Source organism: Hipposideros armiger, unplaced genomic scaffold (genome assembly GCF_001890085.2).
Source record: "Hipposideros armiger isolate ML-2016 unplaced genomic scaffold, ASM189008v1 scaffold_103, whole genome shotgun sequence".
Classification (NCBI taxonomy): domain Eukaryota; kingdom Metazoa; phylum Chordata; class Mammalia; order Chiroptera; family Hipposideridae; genus Hipposideros; species Hipposideros armiger.
Genome location: NW_017731453.1, coordinates 902,629 through 910,378, shown reverse-complemented (window position 1 = coordinate 910,378; position 7,750 = coordinate 902,629). Strand labels below are relative to the sequence as shown.

Here is a 7,750-nt window from a genome sequence, read left to right as displayed (position 1 = left end):
AACAACTTAAGTATTTAAGTCTATAAAAGTAGCTCTGTGGTCTATTTGTAATTAAGTTTTAGATAGTTGGTATGAAACTACAAACTCATTATTCCCGTAGAACCTGGTCCTATACTGTTTCTAAAAAGTCACAGAACCAAAGTTTAAACCTTGCATATACCACTTACAAGCAACAGTGTGAAATACCAATCACAAGTAACACTTCTGAAACCTTAACTGCTACCCCTTAAAACCTTCTCCAAATCCTGGATCAGGGATGACAGTCGACTTGCAAATAAAGCTCCTTTTTATTCTCAAAAGCTGGTGCCATAGTATTGGCTCCGATGCATATCGGACAGCGGGCTCTTGTTCGGTTAGAAGACCCCACAAAAATGGTTTAGAATGGTGGACATTTTCATAAGGTAACAATTCTTCGTTAAGAAAAACACTTGTGAAACAAAATTCTATGAAGGATTTTGGGTGTCCTGCTGTAATATAAGTTCTTAAAAATTTAAAGCAAGTACTCATTCAGGCAGAGCTGACATTTATTTCCCAAGAAGAATGATGACAAGCAAGTCATTTTATTAAAATGAAGTCTATTACAAAATTGATTCTGGAAAGCATGTCAGTGAGTCAGAATCCAGCTTCTTTAATGGTAGGTGGAGAAGCATTCTAGTAGCTCATTTTAGCATTATTGCAAAAAAAGATTTCTGATTGGATCAGGAAACTAATATGTCCTCGATTTAGGGGAAAAGTCAGATAATTTAAAAAAAAAAGGTCACCTGTAAGAATCACATTATCTTTGATAAGCCACAGTTTAATAAATGTCAGCTGTCAGAAATGAATCTTCACACCAATTCTATTTTATTCCCTGTTTAGATATATTTATTTGAGGACAGATGGCATCCATAAATTTATGGTCACATCCCTTGATGCTGGCACATCACGGGTCCCTATCAAGGAGTATGCCATATTCCCACTGCCTGTCTTGGTAGCAGTGCTCTAGCAATAAATGTGAACAGGTTACAAATGTCAAAAGGATGAACAATCATTTTGTCAAAGTGTTGCCTTTTAAAATGGCTGACATGAAGGGCCGGCCGAGTGGCTCAGTTGGTTAAGAGTTCGCTCAAGAGTTTGAGCTCTGAGCAACAGCGGTTCGATGCCCAGCCTGAGCTGAGCAGCTGCTGAGCTGCCAACAGGTGGCAGGATGGCTCAGCTTAAAATAAATAAATAAATAAATAAAATAAAATAAAATAAAATAAAATGGCTGACATGAAACTCCCAATATCTGTTCGAAAGAAAAAGATTGAACTACCAGAAGGTTTTCCTAGAAACACATCTCAGCAGCTTGAGACAGTGAAGTGTTTGTACTTCTACATGAGTTTGTTTGGTGGGATACACGTCTGTACTGCAGAGCATTTCTCTGATGGTCTGTCAGAGCTGTAAATTCGTTGGCTGAAGCACCCTGGCAAACATTCATGTGTAAGAATTGAGTTGTTCTTTTGATCATGACTGGTTATCGTGCACTTCCTGTTCTTCCTTTGCTTTGATATTCTGACAAGCCTGCATTCTGCTTGCATCCTTAAAGAAAGCTCTATGAGAAGAAGTATCATGAGGAAGTGGACCAGGGCAATGATGGCGGCATCAGCTCCCATACAGGCCACAGTGAACAGGTGGTAGGACATGTAGAACTCATTTGCGTTGCAGAGGTTTAGGGCAGAGCCACATATTTTCCCTGGGGAAGCATTCCAAGGAATGATTTACCACATTGCTAATACCCACGCAGATCTGCTCCACACTGGTTGGGCTGGGTCAGGGGTTGGCAAACTGCGGCTCGTGAGCCACATGCGGCTCTTTGGGTACGTACATGTGGCTCTGAAGTCAAATTGAAAATGAAAATAAAACTATCGTAGTTTCATTTACAAAATTTTTAAAGGATATTATTCATATAATGGCGATTTCACTTGTTTTATAGGTCTCGCAAACCTTTGAGGGACAGGATTGGCTCTTCCATCTCAAAAGTTTGCCGACCCCTGGTCTGGGTGACATGATGACTTCACAAGTTGACCACACGTTGTAGAACACAGACATGGAACCACAGAGAAACCAAACACACCCAGCCAAGGCACATAGGTGAGGAAGGCGAACATTCCGGGGATGCACTGGCCACAGGCAGCTATTTTAAACTCCCTGCACAGTTTTTTCACTGCCTTTGTCCTGGAAAAGTCTTCTGCCAACAGAATGATCCCATACAAGAAGAAAAAGGACACGATTCCATACACGACATACAGCATTAGTTCTATTACCTCACTCAGCAAGGCATGGTCACTACTGTGGGTGGAGAAGTGTTGCTGAAGAATCACCATGGTGCCCACAGCCACAGAACAAGGTGACTCCAGAGAAGCAGAGGAAGGTGGCCACTAGAGGGGTGGATGGGCCTCCTATACACTTGATGCAGCATTCGAAGCAGCACATGGCTAGAAACCAAAGGAGGGGAGTGAGCTGCCAACTCTCAGGCTCCCCTGGGATGGGCGAAGCTGATGGCATGATTTTACAGGTCTGGCAGGTATGTGCATGGGTTGGGCTCTGGGCAGGCTACACTGGGCTACTGGACTAAACTGGAGGCTCACTCCTCAATTCAGCAGTACTTTTTTTTTTTAGATTTTTTTTAATTGGGGAATTGGGGGGAAGGGAACAGTCTTGGGGAGCTGGGGAAGGGGAACATTGTGTTTTTCCAGGACCCATCAGCTCCAAGTTAAGTTGATGTCCTTTAATCTTAGTTGTGGAGGGCGCAAGCTCAGCTCCAAGTCCAGTGGCTGTTTTCAATCCAGTTGCGGGAGGCATAGTCCACCATCCCATGAGGGAGTCCAACCGGCAACCTTGTTGCACACTGAGCCATCCGGCCTTCCGTTGGCAGCTGGCAGCTGCTCAGCTCAAGGTGCTATGTTCAACCTTAGTTATGGAGGTGGGGGGGAGGGGGCATAGCCCACCATCCCATGCGGGAATCGAACCGGAAACCTTGCTGCTAAGAGCATGCGCTCTCACCAGCTCAGGGGCAGCTTTGCTTGAATGCAGCTCACTGGCCCATGTGGGAATCAAACTGGTGACGCTGTTGCTCAGAACTCAAGCTCTTAACCAACTGAGCCACTCAGCCAGCCCAATCCAGCAGTACTTTCATAAAGCCTAACAAAGCATATATCAAAAGATATAACAGAGCTAATAGAGTCCATAGGTATCCATAAAAGAGTAGACTCAATGAAAGGAAAGGAAATGGGGTAAATTAGGCTATAAACATTTCATTTTATTTTCAAGCATTCATTAATTTATTCTAAAATTAGTGTTGACCTCCTCACAACAATTAGGTTGGCTATTCTTAAAAAAATAAATAAATAACAAGTGTTGGTGAGGAGGTGGAGAAATTACAAGCCTTGTACACCATTGATAAAGATCTAAAATGCTGTAGCCACTATGGAAAACAGTATCGTAAGTCCTCAAAAAAAATAGAAAATATAATTACCAAATAATCCAGCAATCCAATTCTGAGTATATATCACAAAGAATTGAAAGCAAGGTCTTAAGAAACTTTTTGTACACCCATGTTCATAGCAACATTATACTCACAATAGCTAAAGGGTGGAAGTCACCTAAGTGTCCATCCATAAATGAATGAACAAAATGTGATATATCCATGTAATGGACTATTACTCAACCTTAGAAAGGAAGATATGGAACATATCTCAACATAATAAAGCCATATATGACAAACCCACAGCTAACATCATACTCAATGGAGAAAAGCTAAAAAGCTTTTTTTTTTTTTTTAAGGTCTGGAACAAGACAAGGATGTCCACTGTTACCACTTTTATTCAACATTGTATTGAAAGTCCTAGCTTCAGGGCCGGCCGAGTGGTGTGTTGGTTAAGAGCTGGCTTGGGACACCAGCTCTGAGCAGCAGGGCCCCGGTTCAGAAACACATGAGGGCCAGTGACACTGCGCCCTCTACAGCTAAGATGGTGAACAACAGCTCAACCTGGAGCTGGCTGCTGTGAGTTGCCCGCGACGGTGTAGGCTGCAGTGGGGATGCAGTGGGCTGCCATAAGCTACCGTGAGTGGCTGGCAGCCGCTGTGAGCGGCCACCAGCTGGCATGAGCTGCCAAGAACTGCAGTGAGTGGCTGTCCAGTGGCCGGCGACTGATCTGCCTCACCTGGGAAGAGTGCAATGATAATACCAACATGGGCCAGTGAAGCGACGTCCTCCACAACTAGACTGAAGAACAAAAGGACAGCAAGTTGTCTGTTTCCTTTCCCTGATTCCCCAATGCTGTTCCCCTCCATCAATTCCCCCAATAAAATTTTTTTTAAAAGTCCTAGCTTCAGCAATCAGACAAAAAAAAAGGAAATAAAAGGCATCTAAATTGAAAAGGAAGAAGTAAAACTGTCATTATTTGCAGATGACATACTACGAGTATATAGAGAGAGCCCTAAAGAATCCACCAAAAATCAATTAGACTAATAAATAAGTGTAATAAAGCAGCAGGATACAAAATTAATGTTCAGAAATTGTTGCATTTTTATACACTAATAATTAATTATCAGGAAGACAAATTAAGAAAGCAATCTCATTTACAATTGCATCAAAAAATAAAATACCTAGGAATAAATTTAACTGAGAAGATAAAGACTTGTACTCAGAAAATTATAAGACACTGAAGAAAGAAACTGAAGAAGATACAAACAAATGGAAGCACACACTGTGCTCATAGATAGGAAGAATTAACATCATTAAAATGTCCATACTACCCAAAGCAATGTATAGGTATAGGTTCAATACAATCTCTGTGACAATACCATACCAATGGCATTTTTCACAGAAGTAGAACAAAAAATCCTAAAATTTATATAGAACCACAAAAAATTCTGAATAGCCAGAGCAATCTTGAAAAAGAACAGAGTCAGAGGTATCATACTATATGATATCAAAATATACTACAAGGCTACAGTAATCAAAACAGCATGGTACTGCCATAAAAACAGACAAATACATCAATGGAACAGAATACAGAACCTAGAAATAAGCCCAGTTCTGTAAGGTCAATTAATCTATGACAAAGGAGGCAAGAATATACAATGCGATAAAGTATAGACAGTCTATTCAATAAATGGTGTTGGGAAAACTAGATAGACACATGCAAAAGAATGAAACTGGTTCACCTTCTTACACCATATACAAGAATAAACTCAAAATAGATTAAAGACTTAAATGTGAGACCTGAAACCATAAAACTAGAAGAAAACGTAAGCAGTAAACTCTCTGACATTGCTCTTGGTAATATTTTTTTGGGTATGTCTCCTTGGGTGAAGGGAAACAAAAGAAAAAGTAAACAAATGAGACTACATCCAACTAAAAAGTTTTTGCACAGTGAAGGAAACCACAAACAAAACAAAAAGACAACCTACTAAATGGGAGAAAATATTGGCCAATGGTACATCTGATGAGGGGTTAATATCCAAAATATATAATAAACATATACAACTTACCACAAAAATTCCAATAATCCAATTTAAAAATGGGCAGAAGACCTGAGTAGACACTTCTTCAAAGAGGACATACCGATGGCCAATAGACATATGAAAAGATGTTCGATGTCACTAATCATCAGAGAAATGCAAATTAAAACCACAATGAGATACCACCACCTCACTCCAATCAGAATGGCCATCATCAATAAATCAACAAATAACAAGTATTGGTGAGGATGTGGAGAAAAGGGAACCCTCGTGCACTGTGGGTGGGATTGCAGACTGGTGCACCCACTGTGGAAAACAGCATGGAGGTTCCTTAAAAAATTAAAAAATAGCACTACCATATGACCCAGCAATTCCACTTCTGTGTATTTAGCTGAAGAAATCCAAAACACTAATTCGAAAAGACATATGCACCCCTATGTTTGTTGCAGCATTATTTACAACAGCCAAGATATGGAAACAACCTAAGTGCCCATCAATAGACAATTGGATAAAGAAGAGGTGGTCCATATATACAATGGAGTATTCCTCGGCCATAAAAATGTATGAAATCTTACCATTTGTGACAAAATGGATGGACCTAGAGGGTATTATGCTAAGTGAAATAAGTCAGACTGAGAAAGACAAATACCATATGATCTCACTTATATGTGGAATCTAAAGAACAAAATAAATGAACAAACAAAATGGTAATATCACAGATACAGAGAACAAACTAATGGTTGCCAGAGGGGAGGGGGGCTGAGAAGTTGGGTGGAAAAGGCGAAGGGATTAAAAAGTACAAATTGGTAGTTACAAAATAGTCATGGGGATGTAAAGTACAGCATAGGGAATATAGTCAATAATAACATAATAAGTATGTATAGTGCCAGGTGGGTAGTAATTGGGGGATCACTTTGTAAATTATATAAATGTCTAACCTCTATGCTGTACACCTGAAATTAATATAATATTGAATGTTAACTGTAATTTAAAAAATTTAAAAGGAAAGTATGTAAAATAGTCAAATTGTAGAAGCAGAAAATAAAACAGTGGTTGCCAGGGACTGGGGGGTGGGAGAAATGAAATGTTGCTATTAAATTTGTTATGCAAGATAAATAAGTTCTAGAAATATGCTGTATAGCATTGTACCTAAAGTTCACAATATGGTATTGTATACTTAAAAATTTTATATTAAATACCCTTTGAAACAGGGAAGGTCATTCTGACAAATGTTACAACATGGATGAACCTTGGGGACATTATGCTAATTGAATGAGCCAGTCATAAAAAGAAATACTGTCTGATTCCACTTACCTAAGATAAATTAATAGATGCAAAAAGTTTAACGGTGGTTGTAAAGGGCTCCGGGAAGAGTAAGTGGGGAGTTGTTTTAATGAGTACGAAGTTTCAGTTTTGTAGGATGAAAAGAGTACTGCAGGTTTGTTGAACATAATGTGAATATACTTAACGCTAATGAACTCTATACTAAAAATAGTTAAGGTGGTAAATTTTAGCTCATGTGTATTTTGCCACAATAAAAACTTAAAAATAATTTTAAAAATTATTGTTGAATGTCCATTATGGGCTGAACAACCCACTAGATGTTGAGAATATTAAGATAAAAAGATATAAATTCTTCCCTCAAGAGGTTTAGAATAGACAGGCAAATAAATAATAATTGTGTATACATATGCAAAGTTCATAGGGGACAGAACACCTAAATTTATGTGGCGTGATCATGGAGCACAAATAAGACTACAGAATAACCAAGAAACACCATCATATTTGAGTAGTTTCTCAATACTAGCTGTGTGACCATAAGCAAATTTCTTAACCTCTCTGTCTCAATATCCTCATCCGTAAATATGGGAACAACCTCTGTCAGAGAGTAACAGTAAGGAGTAAATAAAATATGTCAAATTCCTACCACAGTTTGTGGCACTCAGTCAGCACCACACAGTAAGTTGTATCTACTGCTATTAGTAGTGGTTCATGATTTTTACTTCTGCTGTTTTATTCGAGTGTTAACTTTTCCTCTTGTATTGTTACAATAGATTTTGCTGCTTTCAACTTTACTTTTACTTCAGTATTTACTCCTCTCTTACCTGTCTACTTCTATCCCGTCTCGCATCACTTCTCACCTGGGCAATTACAACAGAATTACCACTCTGCTTATTGGCATCTTCCAAATCATCCTTTAGATTGCAGCTAGAGTTGTTCAGGTTTGCAGTTTCCTAAAAACAGTTTAGATTATGTGCCTCTC

The 7,750-nt window shown here is 39.2% G+C and overlaps 1 pseudogene; it reads right to left on the bottom strand.

Annotated features, from left to right (window-relative positions):
- Positions 1-1,455: 1,455 nt before the first annotated feature.
- On the bottom strand, positions 1,456-2,454 carry LOC109384837 (neuronal membrane glycoprotein M6-b-like; annotated as a pseudogene).
- Between the last annotated feature and the right edge of the window lie 5,296 nt (positions 2,455-7,750).